The sequence below is a fragment of the Loxodonta africana genome, chromosome 9 (genome assembly GCF_030014295.1).
Source record: "Loxodonta africana isolate mLoxAfr1 chromosome 9, mLoxAfr1.hap2, whole genome shotgun sequence".
NCBI lineage: Eukaryota > Metazoa > Chordata > Mammalia > Proboscidea > Elephantidae > Loxodonta > Loxodonta africana.
The window spans coordinates 52,125,058-52,147,738 of record NC_087350.1 but is presented as its reverse complement, the minus strand read 5'-3'; the positions used below and the strand labels follow the sequence as shown (position 1 = coordinate 52,147,738).

Here is a 22,681-nt window from a genome sequence, read left to right as displayed (position 1 = left end):
TCCAGCCTCCTAAACAATGAGGAAAAAAATATTTGCTTGTTAAAGTCATCCACTTATAGTGTTTCTGTTAAAGCAGCACTAGATAACTAAGACAGGATCTAAAGAGGCAAAGAATAATAAAGTGCTTAGCACGGTGCCTGAAAGACAGTAATAAGCACTCCATAAATAGAGGTTATGAGAGTTGAACTGCAACATTCAGCAAATGAGGAAATCAGAACACCCATAACATTAATTGAGAAGCTGAATGTCTTATCTGTATTAGAGATAACTCGAGTTGAAAAAGCTATAACAATAACAATAGCTGTCACATGAGTGTCTTCTAGTGCTAAGTACTTTGTAAACTTTTTTTTTTTTTTATCTTTTTAACAATTCAATAAGGGAACAACTAAGCACAAGGTATACACAGGTACTTTTGAAATTACTAAAATATTTCTACAGTCTTAGAGATGTTTACTATGTGTGTGTGTGTCTGTGTTTATTTTTTTAAGCCAAACGAGGAGATCTGAATATTCTTATGCCATTCTATCATGAAAGTGTATATATATTCTAATATGAGCAAATGATATATTACTTGTGTCTATGTAATCCTGGCAGATTAAACTTGTTTCCTCCTCCATCAAATAAGGATAACATACTTTCTTACCCATATCACACTGAATTAACTTTATTAAAAAAAGGCAAATAAGAACATGTAAATATACTGCAAATTGTACAGCCCCCTAAAAATAGGGTAACAATGTTAGAATATAAACTGCAACATAATTTTGCAACCCTAACTTAATTATTCTACATGAATTCTCCAGTCTAACCTAACTGATGAAATGATTACCTGAAGGAGTACCCAACTATACTTTCCAGTAAATAGAATAGCCTCCCTTCTCTCCTTCACTTATTAAAAGTTATCTTACTCAGCATTGCATGTCTACTTGTTACAGAGAACACTGCATTAGTTATCTTTTCACAAGATTGTCTGTCTTACCTCTCCAGACTATAAGCTCCTGAAAAGAAGGAACCCTTTTTCATAATTCATTTCCTTATCAGTACCTTAATACAATCCCTTGTCTATAAAAAGCTTTAAATATTCAATGACTGATTCATTGCATTTCAAAATTAGGCTAATTTTTATTTCAAAGAATAAGATGGTTTCTAAGACTAAGTCAAAACAATCCATTCCACAGTAACTTCCAAAAACCAAAAACCAAACCCATTACCGTCGAGTCGATTCCAACTCATAGCAACCCTACAGGACTGAGTAGAACTGCCCCATAGAGTTTCCAAGGATTATCTGTTGTTAAACCTGCAGTCTGCAAACTCGGTCACTCCCTTTAGTTTACCAACTGGTCTAACTCCTCAGTTCTCCAAGTGTGGTCCAGGGACCTTCTCAGGACACTTTCAGGGTCTTCAAGGTCAAAACTATTTTCATAATAATACAAAGGCATTATGTACCTTTTTTAATTCATCTCATTCTCTCAGGAGTGTGGAATTTTCTTGAGTCTATATAACGAGTGATATTATATAATGAAATATGTCACGTTTGGAAGGTCAACATAATTCAGTGAATAAGTATTTCCCAAATGACTAAAACATGATAGTATAAAATCATGTATGAATAAAAGATTCATTCAAAATGCAATACAGACCAATGAGTGTTAATGTGACAGAATACACAACGGTCACTGATACGGTTTCAGATTCATTAAGAAACTATCATTTGTCAAGTTCGGATGTAGCATCAAAGAATATCCATAATTATATGAAAAGGCTTAATATTCAAACTGTACTCCTCCCTCTTCCACTACATATCCGTGTGAAGCCAAATTTTCTTTTCCATGTACTTCAACCAGAACAATGTATCACAACGGACTGAATGCTGAAGGAGCTATCAGAACCCATCTGTCCAGCAAGCTGTTAATAGAATTTACAAAAGTGTAAAGCAATGTCACTCCTCTAATTTTTGTGTTTTGGAAATTAGTAATTTTTCATTAAAAATACATTATTTGCATTACCATACAACGGGTTATTATAGTTCTTTAAAATAAATTAATAAATATTTAAATTTTCCTCAGATACAATTTCTAATATTATAAAGACCAGTAGATATAACTCACATGAACAAAAGATCTTTGGGGTCCTTAATAATTTTTAAGAGTGTAAAGGAGTCCTAAGATTAAAGTTTAAAAACTGCTGGCCTAACTAAATGTAGGTCGATTTTGGTGTTTCCCATACTAGAGTTCTCTATTTCACTCGGGAAATGCAGACATTTTCCATTAGGAACCACGTCAACACTGTACGACTTGGAGCAGTATTCACTAAGCTCTTGATGAATGTTTGCATTCATTTTGCAAAGAGCACCCCCCCTCCAATGAACCAACAACTTAGATTTTCAGTGTAAGGCTTTGGCACAAATACCAACCATTCTCATTGATTCCCGTTTCATAAAGAAAAATCACTTAGCCATATGACCTGTTCTAAGTAATCAAGAGACACAGTACAACATAACAGACAGCACTTACAGAGCCCACAGCATACAGCAGGCACTGTGCTTCACTTACACTATCTTATCCTCACGACCCTACAAACAAGTATCACAGATCAGGAAGCATACTCAGATTTACTTGTCAAAGGTCACACAGTTAATAAGTGGTAGAATCAGGACTCAAAATCAGGCCCGTGTGACTCCAAAGTCCAGTGCTCTCTCTACTTCATAACACTGGATTAGAAATCAGACCTGTCACTTACTCTTGTGTCCCTGAGCAAGGCACAACCTAGCTGATCTCCAAAATCCCCTCCATAGCTGATATTCTTGGATTATGATTCTTCACAACCTCAACACTACAGTTATACAGTAAAAGGCCTTTTGTATGCTTTTCTGAACAGAACAAGATACAAGTAATGGGGAAGTAGTGAGTAAAATTAACAGACTTGGATACAGTTTTTCATGCTTTAATATTAATCATAAAATATACTATAAGCACTGGGCAGGCACTGTGTACTTTTTTCACACCAGGAAACCAAAGCTTCCTTCTCTGATGTAAGCTTGAGCATTCAACAAGTAGACATCTCTGAAGGTGGCAAGCATCCGTTAGCATGCTACACAGAGCATCTAACTAAAGCATTGCTCTGAGGAGCAAATGCCTTTCAGTAACTTATATATATACATGTCAAGTCAATTCCAACTCACAGTGATCCTACTAAGTCAGAGTAGAACTGCCCCCGTAGGGTTTCCAAGAAGCAGCTGGTAGATTCAAACTGCTGACTTTTTGGTTGTAGCTTACCACAGCTCTTAACCACTGTGCCACCAGGGCTCCATTAGCTTGTATAGGAAGCACCTATTCTTTAAGGCAAATTACACAAAAATCAATGGAGATAATTTGCCAAACATTTCTGAGAAAAGGAGAATAAGCAGAAGGAAATAGTGGAAACTAACACATGGCCCTTCAACACAACATACACACAAAAAAAATCCAAGGCATGTTCTGATTGCAAGACAGTATATACTATGAGGTTCTATATATTTGCATTATGTTATTTGTCCTAGGCTACCAAAATTTAGACTTTTTCCTATAATAGCTACAGTTTGAATGTCTACCATACGCCAGACATCTCTAATCCTAACCTGCACCCTTGTGAGACATTCATTTTAAAAGGTAAAAGAAGAAGGTTTAGGGAGTTAATTAACTTTGCCCAAGGTCTTACAGTTACTAAGTGGGAGAGAAAGGGTTTTAAAACAAATATCACCAACTATAGCCTGTACTCCTTATAATATATTTTTCCTGTTTCAAAAAAGAATAAAACCTCATCCCAGGTCAAAACAAAAATGAAAAATCCCAATACACCAAGTCGTTTCCACTTCATAGTGACCTTATAGCAGTTTAAGGTTTTTAAAAACTTGAAATCCATTTATGGAACTACCTACTATTTATATATTTGCAGAAGTCACAAGGTCACTGTCAAAAATCTACACTTCTTTGGATAACCATCAATACTGTTAAACTCAAGACATTTGTAGAAGGCTGATGTTGCTGTAGCTTATATTTTTGTTATGCTCACAAACCTTAAAAAAAAAAATCTGTTTTGTCCAAGGTAATCAAAAATCCTTTACATGGTACAATCCTTTTTACCTAAAACCCAGCATGTTGGAGCAAATTACCCTAGTACCTACAACTCAGAAGAAAAATCATGTTGTTCAGGCCAAAACACAGAAGAGCAGTAAAAAGGTTAAAGAGGTGACTTACTATCCGCTTTCAGAAGAATAAATGAAAATTAGTCCACCAAAAGTTCTTTCAAACTTTAAAAATGCTGAAATGAGCTATTTATAGGGACAAAGTTTAATAACAAAATCATTCAACACACACATTTGACCTACTCTTCATCGGGATTAAACCACCACTTTTTAAAATGGGAAATCAATCAAGTTCCAATATTTTAAAGACTAATCACTAACTACAGAAATAAATCACTTTATAAATTTAAAATCAAAACAACGATTCACTAAAAACAAATGGGAAAAAAAAAGAAATGTAGAGTTCCTAAGATTAATTCTCAGAAGCTACATTCCAATTTCATCTAATCATTTATAATGATGTCCACTAACGAGTTCTAGAGGTTATTTCTTTTTGCTCTCCCCCCATCACATACAGATCACTAATGGTCAGGGAAGAAAATGGCTACTACTATAGGGTCACTATGAGTCGGAATCGACTCGATGGCACTGGGTTTTTTTTTTTTTATACTGATGATGGAACCCTGGTGGCACAGTGGTTAAGAGCTCAGCTGCTAACCAAAAGGTTGACAGTTCAAATTCACCAGCCACTCCTTGGAAACTCTAAGAGGCAGTTCTACTCTGTCCTATAGGGTTGCTATAAGTCAGAATCTACTGGAGGGCAAGAGATTTTTTGTTTGTTTTAGTTACACTGATAATAAAAAGACCAGCAAATTCAAATACCTTTCCTTAATACACTTTCTTGCTAAAACAGTACTGACTTCCCCATACAAGATGATCCCATTTCATTTGTTGCTTTTTGTCTATTCACTCCCATATTTAGTGATGAGAACGCCCAACTTTTGGAGCCAAAAACACATGGATTCAAATTCCATCCACCACTTAACAGCTAAGTGATTCTGGAGTTACTGAACAAGACTTAGTCTTCTCATCTAAAATAACAGTAATCATTTTGAAAGGCTAGTGTAAACACTGTTGTCAGGTGCCATGCAATCTGCCCTAGACCCATGGCGACAGCATGTACAAAAGAACTAAACCCTGCCCAGTCCTGTGCTACACCCCCTTGATTGGCTATGGTTCAAACACTGTGAACCACTGTGATCCATAGGGTTTTCACTAGCTTATCTTGAGAAGTAGGTCATCAGGCTTTGCTTCCTAGTGTGAATATTAAAGGTAACATATATAATGCATGTCTACTATTAGTATTATTACTCATTATGTGCCTAACACTTTCTTTTTTTAGTGTTGTCATTGTTTGTAAGTGTAATGCATCTACTACTCTAAATAACAGAAGGATGATTTTTCTTTATTTCTCACTGACAAATCAGAGATGGGTGGCAAAGCACTAGGGGTGGCCTTTAATACAAACCTGCCATAGCAGGTTTACTTGTCATAGTGAAGATTTATTTTTTACTTGTTTAAAAATTTTTCAGATGGGATGAGAAAAAAACACCATAGTTGTGCCTATTGAACGTTATTAGGTGCGAGCAATATGGTCAGTTAAGCCAAGTTTATTCCAGGTTTTCTGGTCCACATTCCTGAAGAAGCAGCCTGACATTGTGGAAGGAGCCCAAGACCGGAGGTCAAGGAATCTAACTCCAACCCCAGCTCTACCACAAATCAGGTGTGTGATCTTGGACAAGTCCTTCGACTTCTTTAGATGTATTTTGGGTTCTGCATCTGTCAAGGAACAAAGTAAGGCTAAAAGAATCTCAAAAGTTCCTCAAGAAATTAAGATCTTTATAACTTTATATTCTTTCCAAACCAATTATATAAAAGTTAGCTAGATAAAATAAATTTAATAAAATATATACTATACCTGACAAACTAAAAGCTATCATACTTCCAGTAAACTTGAAAAATATAAATTATCCTAAACAGGGAAATTTTCTAATTTCAGGGCAGTTAAGTCCTACTGACTTCTATTTACTGGTATTTACTGGAAAACAAAAAAGACTCCATAATGACAGTGCCAAAATCATAGGCACTGACATTATGATCTAAGCAGAAAAGACAATACAGGGAGGACTAATATGGTAAGCTCAAGGTCACCCTTCTAAATCAAGCGGTGAATTGCAAGTTTTTATCTAATAAACTCAATGTTTTATTCAACTATAATGAAGTGCATTAAGTACAAAAATATAAATATCATGCATCATTAAACACTGTATACAGTTTTTATAAATAAAAACTGTATACACTAATCAACACTTTCGCAAATCATTTCTTCCTTCCTGTAAATAACTTCTGGGTTATTTTAAAGTTCATAAAAACAGCTCCCGCAATAAGGCACTGAAAAAGATATAAATCTCAAAGAACTTTATTCTGTTCTTGAATTTGCCTGGAATAGAAGCTAAATCCTCTGATATCTTCTGGTATTTTGTTAAGTATAGGTTGCTAAAGAAGTGTTTTGGCAACACACACCTTAACTACCATTAATTAGGTTAGAAAGCTTGTCTTCCTCCAATGTGCTTCCATGTCCAAAGGGAATAAAAGGAATTATAGCATGATCATGCCAACCTTTTAAGGCAAATAAGTACTGCCTTCATCTCAACAGGAAACTTTGGTGGTACAGTCATTAAAAGCTCAGCTGCTAACTAAAAAGTTGGCAGTTCGAATCCACCAGGTGCTCCCTGGAAACCCGATGAGGCACTTCTCTACTCTGTCCTCTAGGGTCTCTATGAGTTGGAATCGACTTGACGGCAGTGGGTTTGGTTTTTGTTTTGTTTCTTTTTGTTTGTTTGTTTTTGTTTTCATCTCAACAAGGTCATCAAGGTTTCTAGTTGGAAACTTTCATCTGCTGCCTTCAAAGGCATGTTAAGACAGACACTGCTTAGATATCCATAGCAAATGAAGCAGCAGTAAAGGAGAGCTCAGAAGGTAATATTTAGGTTGTATCAAGCTACTAAGGCTACACGAAGAGCTCTACAGCACAGAGCAACTTTCCTAGCAAACTCTGATGAAACAAGTTGAGCCATTTATAGATCAAAAGAAAAGTCTGAATTCCTTATCAGAAGTTTTCAACATCAATTATTTAAAGTCAGACCCTACAGATACTTTTCTGTCAGTTAGCTATATCAAAATGAAGGCACGAAAGCCAAAGATCCATAACCTTTCACAAAGATTTCTGATTTTCTTTTTATCAAAACAATCATCACTTCCATGTCCCCAACACGTTCCTTGCAAACCCAATACCAAAACTAAACTAAACTTGCATCCCCATTCCACTTCTCTTGGGTTCCCTACTTCTATTCAGGGTGCCCCTGCCTGCCCAGTCAACCAGGCTTGAAACCTTGTTATGGATGGTCTTACTGCTCAGCCCTAATATCCTATTACCAAGTTTTATTGGTTCTAAGGTATCCTTTTTATACCCAATTCCACTATCTCTAGCACCTTTCCCCAAAGCATTACAATAGCATCTTAATCAGTGTATGCATTTTCAGTCTCTTTTCACATGTCATTATACCACTCTTGCTCAAAAAGCCTCACTGTCAATAAAGCTCAATTCCTTATGCTAGCTATTCAAGGCCTTCTATCAGTTGGGTACAACATTCCCCTCTCCAAGTTCACCCTCTACAAATTCCTTTCATCTTTAACTAAAATGAACCAATTGTTATTTCCCATACGAATCTTCAGGATTCCTACTTTGTTAATGCTATTCCCTGCATATGGTATTCTCTTCCCCATTTTCTTATAATCAAATCCTGTTTTCTATGGGTCAGAACAAATATCACATACCATGTCCTCTCTGAAGTTTCTCTCTTATTCTCCTCAACTGGAAATAATTTCCCACTCCTTTGAATTTCAAGTCCACTTTATCTCTTATTTTTTAATACATATCATACCATCACCCCTCCCCCTAGTAGACTATAAAATAGCAAAGTCTATGACATTTTTGGCAACCGTATATTGGGTAAGGGTTTAATATCCAAAATATATAAAGAATTTCTACAACTACTGGTGAAGAGTGAGCTTCCTGGATCAGATGGACACTTGAGACTATGCTGGCATCTCCTGCCTGGAGGGGAGATGAGAAGGTAGAGGAGGTTAGAAGCTGGCAGAATAGACACAAAAAGAGAGAATGGAGAGAGGGAGTGGGCCGTCTCAGGAAGAGAGCAATTGGGAGTATGCAGCAAGGTGTATTTAAGTTTTTGTGTGAGAGACTAACTTGATTTGTAAACTTTCACTTAAAGCACAATAAAAATTACAAAAAAAAAGAATTCCTACAACTTAACATAAAGACAAACAACCCAATCAAAAAATGAGCAAAGGACTTGAACGGACATTTCACAAAAGAAGAAATACAGATGGTCAACAAGCACATAAAAAGATGCCTGACATCATTAGCCATTAGGGAGATGCAAACCAAAATCACAAAAAGATACCACTGCACCCCCCACTAAGATGGCTAAGATAAAAAAATCTAAAAAATAGAAAACGAAAAATATTGGCAAGTATGTAAAGAAACTGGAACCCTTATCCATTGTTGGTAGAATGCAAAATGGTATAGCCACTGTGGAAAACAGGTTGGTGGTTCCTCAAAAAGTTAAACATAGAACTAGCATATGACCCAGAAAGTCCACTTTTAGGTATATACCCAAGAGGCTTAAAAGGAACGACGCAAACAGACACATGTACACCAATGTTCACTGCAACACTATTCACAATAGCCAAAAGGTGCAAACAACTGAAATGTCCATCAACAGATGACTGGATAAACAAAACATGGTATATACATAAATGGAATATTACCCAGCCATAAAGAGAAATGAAGTCCTGATAGTCCTGATACATGCTACAAAATGAGTGAATCTTGAAAACATTATGCTGACTGAAGTCAGTCAGCCACAAAAGGACAAATACTGTATGATCTCACTCATGTGAACTATCTAGAATAGGCAAATGTATACAGACCAAAGATTATTAATAGGTTACCAGGGGTGAGAAGGAGGGGATAAGGCAGAGTCAATGGGTAGGAAGCACTGAACTTCTGTTTATGGTGCTGGAAAATTTGGCAACAGATATTGGTGATAGTTGCATAACATGATTAATGTAATTGATGTCACTAAGTTGTACGTGTGAAAAGTGTTAAACTGGCAAAAGTTGTATTACGTATATTTTTACAACAATAAAAAAGGTCAGTGTCACCCATGTTCACTGCAGCATTGTTCACAATGGCAAAAAGATGAAAACAACCTAGATGCCCATCAACAGATGAATGGATAAACAAACTGTGGTATACACACACAATGGAATATTATGCAACGATAAAGAACAAGGATGAATCTGTGAAGCATCTCATAACGTGGATGAATCTGGAGGGCATTATGCTGAGTGAAATCAGTCAATCACAAAACGACAAATATTGTATGAGATCACTACTGTACTGAAAAGGTTTACAAAACGAAACAATCTTTCATGGTTATGATTGAGGGGAGGAATGGGAATGGAAAAACACTAAATAGACAGTGGATAAGTGCTAACATTGGTGAAAAGCAAGACACTACACAGTACTGGGGAAGCCAGCACAGCTCGTACAAGGCAAGGTCATGGAACCTCCACTGACACATCCAAACTCCCTGAGGGACCGAATTGCTGGGCTCAGGGCTATGGGGACCATGGTCTCAAAGAACATCTAGCTCAATTGGCATAACATAGTTTATAAAGAAATGTTCCACATTCTATTTTGGTGAGTAATGTCTGGGGTCTTAAAAGCCTGTGAATCCCTAAGAAATCCTCCAGAAAACTACTGAAACTAATAGAAGAGTTTGGAAGAGTCTCAGGATATAAAATAAACATACAAAAATCACTAGGATTCCTCTACATCAACAAAAAGAACACCGAAGAGGAAATAACCAAATCAATACCATTCACAGTAGCCCCCAAGAAGATAAAATACTTAGGAATAAATCTTACCAAGGAAGTAAAAGACCTATACAAAGAAAACTATAAAACTCTGCTACAAGAAATTCAAAAGGACACGCTTAAATGGAAAAACATACCCTGCTCATGGATAGGAAGACTCAACATAGTAAAAATGTCTGTTCTACCAAAAGCCATTTATACATACAACGCACTTCCAATCCAAATACCAATGTCATACTTTAAGGGAATAGAGAAACAAATCACTAACTTCATATGGAAAGGAAAGAATCCCCGGATAAGCAAAACATTACTGAAAAAGAAGAAGAAAGTGGGAGGCCTCACCCTACCTGATTTCAGAACCTATTATATAGCTACAGTAGTCAAAACAGCCTGGTACTGGTACAACAACAGGCACATAGACCAATGGAACAGAATTGAGAATCCAGATATAAATCCATCCACGTATGAGCAGCTGATATTTGACAAAGGACCAGTGTCAGTCAATTGGGGAAATAATAGTCTTTTTAACAAATGGTGCTGGCATACCTGGATATCCATTTGCAAAAGAATGAAACAGGACCCATACCTCACACCATGCACAAAAACTAACTCCAAGTGGATCAAAGACCTAAACATAAAGACTAAAACGATAAAAATCTTGGAAGAAAAAATAGGATCTACCCTAGGAGCCCTAATACAGGGCATAAACAGAATACAAAACATTACCAAAAATGATGAAGAGAAACCCGATAACTGGGAGCTTCTAAAAATCAAACACCTATGCTCATCTAAAGACTTCACCAAAAGAGTAAAAAGACCACCTACAGACTGGGAAAGAATATTCAGCTATGACATCTCAGACCAGCGCCTGATCTCTAAAATCTACATGATTCTGTCAAAACTCAACCACAAAAAGACAAACAACCCAATCAAGAAGTGGGCAAAGGATATGAACACACATTTCACTAAAGAAGATATTCAGGCAGCCAACAGATACATGAGAAAATGCTCTCGATCATTAGTCATTAGAGAAATGCAAATTAAAACTACGATGAGATTCCATCTGACACCAACTAGACTGGCATTAATTCAAAAATCACAAAATAATAAATGTTGGAGAGGCTGCGGAGAGACTGGAACTCTCATACACTGCTGGTGGGATTGTAAAATGGTACAACCACTGTGGAAATCCATCTGGCGTTATCTTAAACAGTTAGAAATAGAACTACCATACAAACCAGAAATCCCACTCCTCGGAATATACCCTAAAAATACAAGACCCTTCACACAAACAGATATATGCACACCCATGTTTATTGCAGCTCTGTTTACAATAGCAAAAAGCTGGAAGCAACCAAGATGTCCATCAACGGACGAATGGGTAAACAAATTGTGGTATATTCACACAATGGAATACTACGCATCGATAAAGAACAGTGACGAATCTCTGAAACATTTCATAACATGGAGGAATCTGGAAGGCATTATGCTGAGCGAAATGAGTCAGTTGCAAAAGGACAAATATTGTATAAGACCACTATTATAAGATCTTGAGGAATAGAAAAAACGGGAAAGAACACATACTTTTGTGGTTACAAAGGGGGGAGGGAGGGAGGGAGGGAGGGAGAGGGCTTTTTATTGATCAATCTGTAGATGGGAACTGCTTTGGGTGAAGGGAAAGACAACACTCAAAACAAGGAAGGTCAGCCAAATTGGACAGGATTAAAAGTAAAGAGGTTTCCGAGATAAAATGAAAGCTTCAAAGGATAGCGAAGCAGGGGCTGGGGTCTGGGGAACTTGGTTTGAGAGGACTTCTAAATCAATGGGCAAAACAATTCTATTATGAAAACACTCTGCATCCCACTTTGAATTGTGGCACCTGGGGTCCTAAATGCCAACAAGCAGCCATCTAAAATACATTAATTGGTCTCAACCCACCGGGAGCAAAGGCAAAGGAAGAACACCAAGGTCACACGACAACTAAGAACCCAAGAGACAGAAAGGGCCACTTGAACCAGAGACCTACAATATCCTGAGACCAGAAGAACAAGTTGGTGCCCGGCCACAATCGATGTCTGCCCTGTCAGGGAGCACAAGAGACAACTCCTGAGGGAGCAGGAGACCAATGGGATACAGACCCCAAATTCTCATTAAAAGACCACACCTAATGGTATGATTGCGACTAGAGGAATCCCAGAGACAATGCTCCCCAGAACTTCTGATGGCACAGGACAGGAACCAACCCCGAAGACAAATCATCAGGCATGAAAAGGACTGGTCAGTGGGGGGGAGAGAGATACTGATGAAGAGCGAGCTAATTAAATCAGGTGGACACGGGAGAGTGTGTTGGCAACTCTTGACTGGAGGGGGGATGGGAAGATAGAGAGAGATGGAAGAAGGTAAAATTGGCACGAAACGAGAGACTGTAAGGGCTGACTCAATAGGGGGAGAGCAAGTGGGAGAAGGGAGTAAGATGTATGTAAACCTACATGTGACAGACTGATTGGAATGGTAAATGTTCACTTGAAGCTTAATAAAAATTAAAAAAAAAAAAAAAAAAAAAGCCTGTGAATGGCCATCTAGGATACTCCACTGGTCTCACCCCTTCAGAAGTAACGGGGAATGAAGAAAACTAAAGATACAAGAGAAGGATTAGTCCAAAAGACTAATGGACTACATCTACCACGGCCTCTACCAGACTGAGTCCAATACAAGTAGATGGTGCCCCACTCCCATCACTGACTCCTCTGACATGGATCACAACAGAGGGTCCTGGACACAGTTGGAGCAAAACATAGAACAAAATTCTAATCGACTAATAAAGACCAGACTTACTGGACTCACAGAGACTGGAGAAACCCTAGAGTATAGCCACCAGACACTCCTTTAGCTCAGTAATGAAGTCACTTCTGAAATTCACCCTTCAGCCAAAGATTAGACAGATCCATAAAACAAAGGAGACCAAAGGTGCACACCAGCCGTGGGGCAAGGACTAGAAGGCAGGAGGGGACAGAAAAGCTGGTAATAGGGAACCCAAGGTTGAGAAGGGAGAATACTAACATGTCCTGGGGTTGTTAACAAATGTCATAAAACAATATGTGTACTAACTGTTTAATGAGAAACTAGTTTGTTCTATAAACCTTCATCTAAAGTACAATAAAAATTTTTAAAAAGGTCAGTGTCTATGTATTATTTATCTTTGTATTCTCCTCAATGCAACAAAGACAGTATAAATAAGAACACAAAATTATCATGAATAAATAATAAAAACTAGTAGTAGTCTTAAGAAAGGATACTCATGAAGAAAAGCACAAATACATCAAAAAGACTTAAAGGTGCTCTGTTACAAAGAAAAAACTGAAGTTCCAATACTACAACTATAGCATTCTTTACTGAGTAATAGAATACAACTAATAAAAGAATAATTCATTCAACAAATATTCAAGTGCCTACTAAGTGTCAGAAACTGTTCTGGGTGCTAGGAATATACAGAAAACAAAACCAACAAAAATTCTTGCCTTTATGGAGCTTATACCCTAGTGGAAGGAAAAAGGCAATAAATAAACTATATTGTGCATTAAATGGTTTAAGTGTTATGAAAAAACAGAGGGTACAAAGCGGGGGAGGGTTAGGAACAGTGAGAAAAAGAGGAGTGTCTACTTTAACAGGGTAGTGATAGAAGGCCTCACTGAGAAGGGGTCATATGACCAAAGATCTGAAAAAGCTAGAGAAAGCCAAGCAAATACCTGAGAAAGAGCATTCTAGGCAGAGGAAACAAGTGCAAAGGACCTGAGATAGGAATATGCCTGACAAGTTAAAGGAACTGCAAGAAGGCCCACTATGGTCAGAACGGAGTAAGCAGCAAGAATAGCAACAGGTGATGAGGTCAGAAAGAAAAGGAGAAGGGATCAGATCACATAAAGCCTTGATAGAACTTTGACCTATTACTCTGAATAAGATGGGGAATGACTGAAGGGACCTGACAGAAGGAGAAAATCTGACTTACTTTTTTTAAAGTATCATTGTTGCTACTGTATTGAGAATAGGCCATAACAGGGCAAGAGCAAAAAAGGGCTACTGCAATAATTCAGGTGAGTTGATGGACACTTAGACCAACGGAGGTGATGAGAAGTGGTCAATCTAGAAATATTCTGAAGACAAAACCAAAAGGATTTCCAGATGGATCAGATATGGAGTGTGAAAGACCATCAAGGATGACTCCAAGGTTTTTGCCTGAGCAACTAGAAAGATGGAACTGCTGTTTACTGAGATGTGGAAGACTACATAAGGGGCAGGCTGCGGTGAGCAAGGCAAAGATCAGAAGTTTGGTTTGGGACAAATTCCATTTGAGATCACAATAAAATATATAAGTGGAGATGTCAAGCAGAAGTAGGATATACAAGTCTGGAGATCCAGGCTAGAAATAAAAATTTGGGACTCATCAGCACATACATGGTATTTAATTGCTGTGAGACTGGATGAGATCACCATGGGGAATGAGAATAATGAGCCAGAGATCCAATGGGACATTCCAATATTTAAAAAAAAAAAAAAAAACACAGTTGCTGTCAAGTTGATTCCGACTCATAGTAACCCTAGAGGACAGAGAAGAACTGCCTCATAGAGTTTCCAAAGAGCAGGCTGGTGAATTCAAACTGCCAACCTGTTGGTCAGCAGCTGAACTCTTAACCACTGTACCATCAGGGCTCTTCCAATATTAAAAGTAGGAGTAACGAGAGGGAAGCAACAAAGGAGACTGAGAAGTTGAGGAGGTAGGAGAAATACCAGCAGAGTGTGATATCCCAGAAATCAATTAAGAAAATGTTTCAACAACTGGACTAAACCAAAAGCTAAGAAGTCTCCTGAATACAACCAAACACTTCAAGGATCACAGTAGCAGGGTTGAGGGTCTGGGGGCCATGTTTTCAGAGGACATCTAGGTCAATTGGCATAACCAAGTTTATTAACAAAATGTTCTACATCCCACTTCAGTGAGTGGTGTCCAGGGTCTTAAAAGCTAGTGAGTGCCATCTAAAAATAAAAGCATCAATTGGTCCCAACCCACCTGGAGCAAAGGAGAGTAAAGAACATCAAAGACACAAGCCCAAGGGACAGAAAGGGCCACATAAACCAAAGGCTCCTTCAGCCTGAGACCAGAAGAACTAGATGGTGCCTGGCTACCACCAATGACAGCCCTGACAGGGAACACAAGAGAGATTCCCCGACTGAGCAGGATAAAAGTGGGGTGCAGAACTCAAATTCACATAGAAAGACCAGACTTAATGATCTGACTGAGACTGGAGGGACCACAGAAGACATGGCCCCTGGACTCTCTGTTAGCTCAAAACTAAAACCAAAGCCAACTCTTCAGACAAAGATTAGACTGGACTATAAGACATAAAATGATACTCGTGAAGAGTGTGCTTCTTAGCTTAAGTAGATACATAAAACTAAATGGGCAGCTCCTGTCCAGAGGCGAGATGAGAAGGCAGAAAGGGACAGGAGCTGGCTGAATGGACACTGGAAACCCGGGATGGAAAGGAGAAGTGTGCTGTCACATTATAGGGAGAGCAACTACGGTCACATAACAATGTGTGCATAAATTTTTGTATGAGAAAATAACTTGAACAGTAAACTTTCACTTAAAGCACAAATTTAAAAAAAAAAAAGTTTCAAGGAGGGATTTAACCGTTGTGCCAAATGTTGTCAATAAACTAAATAAGAATTAAACTTGGTGATTCTGACAAGAGCAGATTCAGTACAGTAATGAGGTTGAAAGTCTCATTAAAGTGGGTTCAGGAGCGAACAGGAGAACTAAAGACGAGTATAAACACCTTTTTCAAGGATTTTTGCTATAATGGGAAGAGAGAAATGAGATAATATCTGCAAGAGACAGTATGGTGAAGAAGGGTTTCTTTTTTAAAGACAGATGAAATACAGCCAAGTGTGTGCTCAAATACAGCATGTGTGTGCTGGCTGGAATGAGCCAGTAGACGGGGAGAAATTATGTTGCGAGAGAGAGGGGGAGAACAGATACCATGTCAACTGTTACAGAATTTCACTAGAAGAATCAAATAATCCAATAAAGAGAAATTTCACTAGGCTCTTGTTGCTTTTGTATGCTGTCAAGTAGATTCCAACTCATAGTGACCCTATAGGACAGAGGAGAACCGCCCCACAGTGTTTTTCCTAGGTTGAAATCTTTACAGGAACAGATCACCAGGTCTTTTCTCCCGCGGAGCAGTTGGTGGGTTAACAGTTGAGTACTTAATCCACCACTGCACCACCAGGGCTCTTTTTCATTAGGCTAAAAAATAGTAATAATAATAATAATTGCCGTCAAGTCAGGGAAAACTGCCCCATAGGGTTTCCAAGGAGCACCTGGTAGATTCAAACTGCCGACCTCTTGGTTAGCAGAGGAACTCTTAACCGCTATGCCACCAGGGTTTCACTAGGCTAAAAAAAAAATAAAAAATAAAAAAATCCATTGCCATGGAGTCGACTCCAATTCATAGCAACCTTATAGGACAGGGTAGAACTGCCCCATAGAGTTTCCAAGGAGCGCCTGGTGGATTCAAACTGCCAACCTTTTGGTTAGCAGCCATAGATCTTAACTACTACACCACAAGGGTTTACCTTCACTAGGCTAAACCAAAAAAAAAAAAAACCAAATCCATTGCCGTGGAGTCAATTCCAACTCATAGCGACCCTGTAGGACAGAGCAGAACTGCCCCATAGAGTTTCCAAGGAGCACCTGGTGGATTTGAACTGCCGACCTTTCAGTTAGCAACCGTAGCACTTAACCACTACGCCATTAGTGTTTCCTTAAAGAAAATTCCTTAGTGGGCAATAATTCCAGAAACCTGTTTCTCTTTGTGATACTAAAGAAGGGAGGGCAGCAACCTACAATTCTAATTCAAATGCTATAGGAGACCAGAAGAAAGGTTGGGCCATTTACTGAAAACCTTCACGTTAGGCAGTTTATATATATTATTTCATTTAAGCTAAAAATAACTTTATGAGGTATTATCTTTATGTTGTAGATTAAAAACCAGCTGAGAGAGAGCAAATAACCTGCTTAAAGCACAAAGCTGGTAAGTGGTAGTTATGTTCCAAATCCAGGTCCTTCTGGGCATAGGAAGTATTGTTAATTTAGGACATTTACAATTGTTTTGTGGCTACGGTATTTTTTTTTCCTAAAGTTCTCATCTATTAGAGATATATACTGAAGTATTCATGGATGAAAGCATATGATGTCTAAGATATGCTTTAAATACTCCAACAAAAACAACAAGAAGCAACTGTGGATTGAGGATAGATGAAACAAGAGCAGCAAAATGCCGATAATTGTTCAAGCTGATTGACGGGTACACAGAGGTTCACTGTACCGTTCTCTTTTTTGTATGGTAGAAAATTCCAAAATAAAAATCCAGGTCCTTCTGAGTCAAACTTTTTCATCACTGCAAAGCCTCCTCTAAATTTCTGCTCAGTCACCTCCTTTACAAAAATGTTATATGCTTCACAGCTTACAATTTTCTTGTTAGCTTCTTTAATTCTCACTATAACTCTGTAAATTCAGGGTTTTATTCCAATTTTACACATGAAGAGAGAGATCACACAACTTGTAAGTAGCACAATCAAGCCTCAAAGTCTTCTAGTGTCAAAAACATACTTCTTCTACTACCCAATAAATAAGAAGAGTTCACCTCAATGCCAGCCCTTTGTCTTCGATTCATTACTACCCAATAATCCTGGAACCATGAGCTTCCTAGTAGGAAAAATAAGCATTATCCCACATGGTCCTTGCACAGACTTGTACTCAACAGCTAGACTGAAAAAGGCAGATTTCCAATGTACTTCCCATCAATCTTCCTTGCGAAGTTCAGAGACTAACAGGAATTTGATATACAACTTCTGAAAGGGTGTTCTGAAAGCCTGCCTATCACTGCTCTAGAATCAACTTCTTGTGCCTCCATTTCTCCAAATGTAATATTCTGCTGTTCATTTACATTATACAGCTATCATAGGGACCAAAGCCCCGGTATCTGAACCCTGAGCTCTAGAAATTAAGGACGCTACTCAACAATAATAGTGACCGTGTTCGAAAGCCAATTTCGCACAATTCTACATTTACCACAAAGCTGGCAGATCAGAAAACATCATAATTAATACTTTTTAAGATACCATCTTTTTAAAAGCCTCATCACAAGTATGCCTGATATCTGTTCCCCGATGCTAACCTTGACATTATAAGTCAGTCACAGCTAATGTCAAAAATAACTAAAAAGTATGCGTATCTAGGGTTCCAGATGTTTATTCTCTCCACCTACATTTTCAAAATTGCTAACACTTTTTCCCCCTACTTCGCTAGGTTTGCTAACTAAAACTGAGTTATCCAGAGTTGAGAGCTACCCACCATCCAGTACCTCATTAGGTAGAAATGTAGGTTGCCTAAGCTGTAGAAAAGCCTATGATTAGATGTAATGTTTGACAAGTTTCAGATTTACTTGGAATTATAAACATCATAGGAATGAACTGCCTCCATCTTAATTTTCTGAAACAAATTACTTCCTTATCAGGTCACTACCCAGCTGTCTTAAAATGTACTGATTTCAGTTAGGCTGAATGAACACAGGTAACCAAAGTTATAGAGTCTATTTGCACATCAAGAACCAATCTATCTTGGGAAGGATCTATTTTTTACTCAAAACAATATCATTGACCCCTATCATTAGGTCTGGCACAAAACAAGTCTTTGAGCTTAAATGTCAACGAATGTTTGCTGAATTAAACTTGCAAAACAGGTTAGCAAGTAAAAAAAAATCCAGATGGAGTCTTTTAATACAATTACTATTTGCTATAGGTCAACATTACTAAAACGGTTACGTTAAATTCATAAACAAAATGCTGATCTGCCCAACAGGATATTGTACAAAGCCCTGGCACCTGGAAAACTGCAAAGAACAGGAAATTCTGCAGGTGCAGTAAGAAGCTACATCTTATCCATGACCCAGAAAGGCCTCAGAATTTATTATACAACCTACTGCAGAATTCTCACTTTTCAAATAGAAATAAACCCTGAAGTCACACAATGCAAAAGGCTATGATTATTGATATAATCAGCTGTACCCTTTTGAGTTATGCTAAAGGTAGCTAAAAAAAAAGGAAAGAAAGAAAAAGCAGATGTTCTACATGGTGTTAGTTATATCAGAAGTTAAGAGAATTTGCATGTCAAGTAACTAAAATTTAGGACTGCTTCATTCACTCAGCCATACACACACATGGAGTGTCTTTGCTGAAGCAGGCTCCATACTTCTCAAATGCAATGCACTTAAAGAATACTTAGGGCAAGAAATAACTCAAATTAGGCATGAAAGTGACAAATCAGGTCATTTGGTCATCTCACTATTCAATGTAAAACCTAAAAGGTAGAAGCAAGATTTATAGATCTGTCAGGCTTAAACCATTTAATTATCTATATCACCATTAATCTGGCCTCATTACATTATTTCTATTTTAATTGACATATAAATTTAACTTACATCTTTCAACAGTTTCTAAAATTACACTGGATTATGAAGTCTCTCATAATTACCTGACAGAAACAGTTTTTCTACAGCTGAACAAATCTTGAAAAACAAGCAATCTTCCAATAAAAGGATCTACACAAAACAAATGAAAACAGAGGAGCAGTAAGATGGATAATGGTATCCAAACACGTTATATAAGAGAGTAAACTAGTAAAAGCAGACTAGCTAGCACAGAAAGGCTACTCCCTGAGATAGGTATTACCAAACTCAAGGCAAATGAATGTCTAATAAAGCAATTTACTATTTACATTTTTCCAATGTCAATCAGGTTCAGCAAAGGCTTTTTTAATAACTTAGTAAACCAAAGCACATTAAAAAAGCACTTAAAAATTATTCTCCATAATGGTTGCACAACATGGTGAATATAATTAACATCACTGAATTGTACACTTAAAAATGGTTAAAATGGCAAAATTTTTGTCACATATATTTTACCACAATAATTTTTTTTTTAATCATTCTTCATGAAATAGAGCATAACCCGTTAATGGACTTGAAAATGTCAAAGAGATGGACAATTATTTCATAACTACAACTTAAAAATGACAAAGTATTAAATAAACCATAACAGGGAAGCTTATCCCCAGCAAAACGGATAGCTCTATTTTTGTCCTCATGTCACTCAGAATTAATTAATTTTTCCAAAATACATAGAAAAATGTATTATATTTATTATTCCTGATTTAAGAATCAAATAACACTGAGCTAGAGAAGTACTGTCTCATGGACATTCATGATTGGAAATAATCTTAGTTACAGCTAGAACTCAAAGCCTCTCAGATGCTTCTTCTGCATAGACAAAATTCAAATCGGCACCAACACTCAGCTACAGAAATATGTCAGGAAAGAGAGGCAGACAATACAGCAAAGAATGAACAAATTTCAATTTGCATACATCTCTTCTATTCAAAGAAGTTAGTTTCATCTCTATCCCAGCTCCTCACTACAAACTAATGCACCTGATAATAAATTCTGAAGTATTAATTATCATTTGATCAGTCTAAAAGCCATAGAGGAAAAAAGGGGTTAATAACATCTCTTGTGTTTACACAGCTCTAGTCTTCCAGACTAGAAAACCGGTTGGCATCATGGTTAAGAGCTACTGCTGCTAACCAAAAGGTCGGCAGTTCAAATCCACCAGGCACTCCTTGGAAACCATATGGGGCAGTTCTACTCTGTCCTATATACGGTCAGTATGAGTCAGAATTGACTCAACAACAACGGGTTTAGGTTTAGTTTTTTCAGTCTTCCAAAGCAGCCCTGGTGATGCTGTGGTTAAAGCACTTGGCTGCTAACCAAAAGGTCCACAGATGGAACCCACCAGCTGCTCCACAGGAATCTGTAAAGATTTACAGCCTTGGAAACCCTACGGGGCAGTTTTACTCTGTCCTATAGGGTCACTATGAGTTGAAATCGATTCAAGGACAGTGGGTATGGTTTTGGTTTTTTTCAGTCTTCCAGAAGGAGGCCTGGTGGCGCAGTGGCGCTCAGCTGATGACCAAAGCTCAGCGGTTCAAACCCACCTGCAGCTCCTAGGAAGAAAGATGTGACAGTCTGCTTCCACAAAGATTATGGCTTTGAAAACCCTATGGAGCAGTTTTATTCCATTCTATAGGGTTGCTATGAATCAGAATCAACTCGGTGGCAATGAGTTTGGTTTTTGAGTCTTCCAGAAAGCCTTAAACTTGTTTTATACAAACTATCTCAATTCTCATGAGAGGCAGATAAAAGAATCAGGTTTCTGGAGAAAACAAGCACAAAGGGATTAAGTATCTTGTCTAGCAAGTCACCAGTGAAAATAATACTAAAAAAAAAAAAAAAAAAAAGCCAATTATTTAGCCTACAAAGTCTAAATCATGTGTTTTCCTTGGTTCATAAACTTAGGATAGTATTTTAAAGTGCCTATGGAGTTGGAATTGACTGAATGGCAACTAACAATAACAGAAATTACCCCAAGCCATAGAACCTCTTGGAACAACATATATAATCAGAACACTATGTCAGAAAATTCTGAGCAAAAAAGAACTGTTAGCCCCAAATCAATAAAATGGACTAACACAATGGACTTAAAAGATACAAGGAGGAAACAACAGCCATATCGGAATGAATACTCAAAGGTCACTCTATTCACCTTATATCTTACCGCCCAAAATCTATGCCCAGGAGCCAAGGAGGTCAGACATGCTCCCTATAACTATATTCTATATATACATCAGGAAATCCTGGTGGTGTAGTGGTTAAGAGCTATGGCTGCTAACTTCGAATTCACCAGGTGCTCCTTGGAAACTCTATGGGGCAGCTCTACTGTTCTATAAGGTCGCTATGAGTCAGAATCCACTCGACAGCAACCGATTTTTTTGAATACATATATCAAATCTCAAAATCCTGCTAAGAGATGCAATCAAAAGAATGTTACACCTTAAAAACCTTTCTCTCCAAAAATAAAATCTTATAGCAATGGCTTCAGAGCGTTATATTGCTGCCTGCATGATACACGTCAAATCTGGGTTTTAAAAATCATTACCATCCAGATTATTTCTTAAAAAATTGTATTTACAGTACTGATTATTGTTTGATCAGTCTAAAAGCCATAGAGGAAAAAAGGGGAACTAAAGAAATAGCATCTCCTGTATTTGCACAGCTCTGGTCTTCAAGACCGCTCAGCCCTCATTAAATTTAGGTAAGATTCCCACTACCACTCAAATTTATTTGATCGTATAATGGCTGCATTAAGATTATTTCCTAAATTGACAAAAGCAGAAAACTAACCGACCCAGAACACTCCCAAGTTACCAAGGGGAACTTTCACTTGAAATCTTTTTTTTTTTTTTACCACATTACATACTACATGAAACTCACATAGCAATTTTTTTACCACATTACATACTACATGAAACTCACATAGCAATAATTGAAGTTATTCCTGCAACATGATGAAATAATTTATTTTAGCAAAATCTAACAAGACTAAATTTTCAACAGTCAAAGCGGAAGTCATTTACCA

The 22,681-nt window shown here is 37.6% G+C and overlaps 1 protein-coding gene across 7 annotated transcripts in view; it reads right to left on the bottom strand.

The window, feature by feature from the left end:
* Positions 1-22,681, bottom strand: part of STRBP (spermatid perinuclear RNA binding protein) — a 176,860-nt gene that overhangs the window by 146,284 nt on the left and 7,895 nt on the right. The window contains exon 1 of one of the 7 annotated variants that reach the window (XM_023544944.2): positions 19,683-21,436. The exons of the other annotated variants lie outside the window; for them this stretch is intronic. The gene's annotated coding sequence lies outside the window, so the exon portion shown is untranslated. Of the gene's footprint in view, positions 1-19,682; positions 21,437-22,681 lie in introns of those variants that run through there. 7 annotated transcript variants of the gene reach the window in all.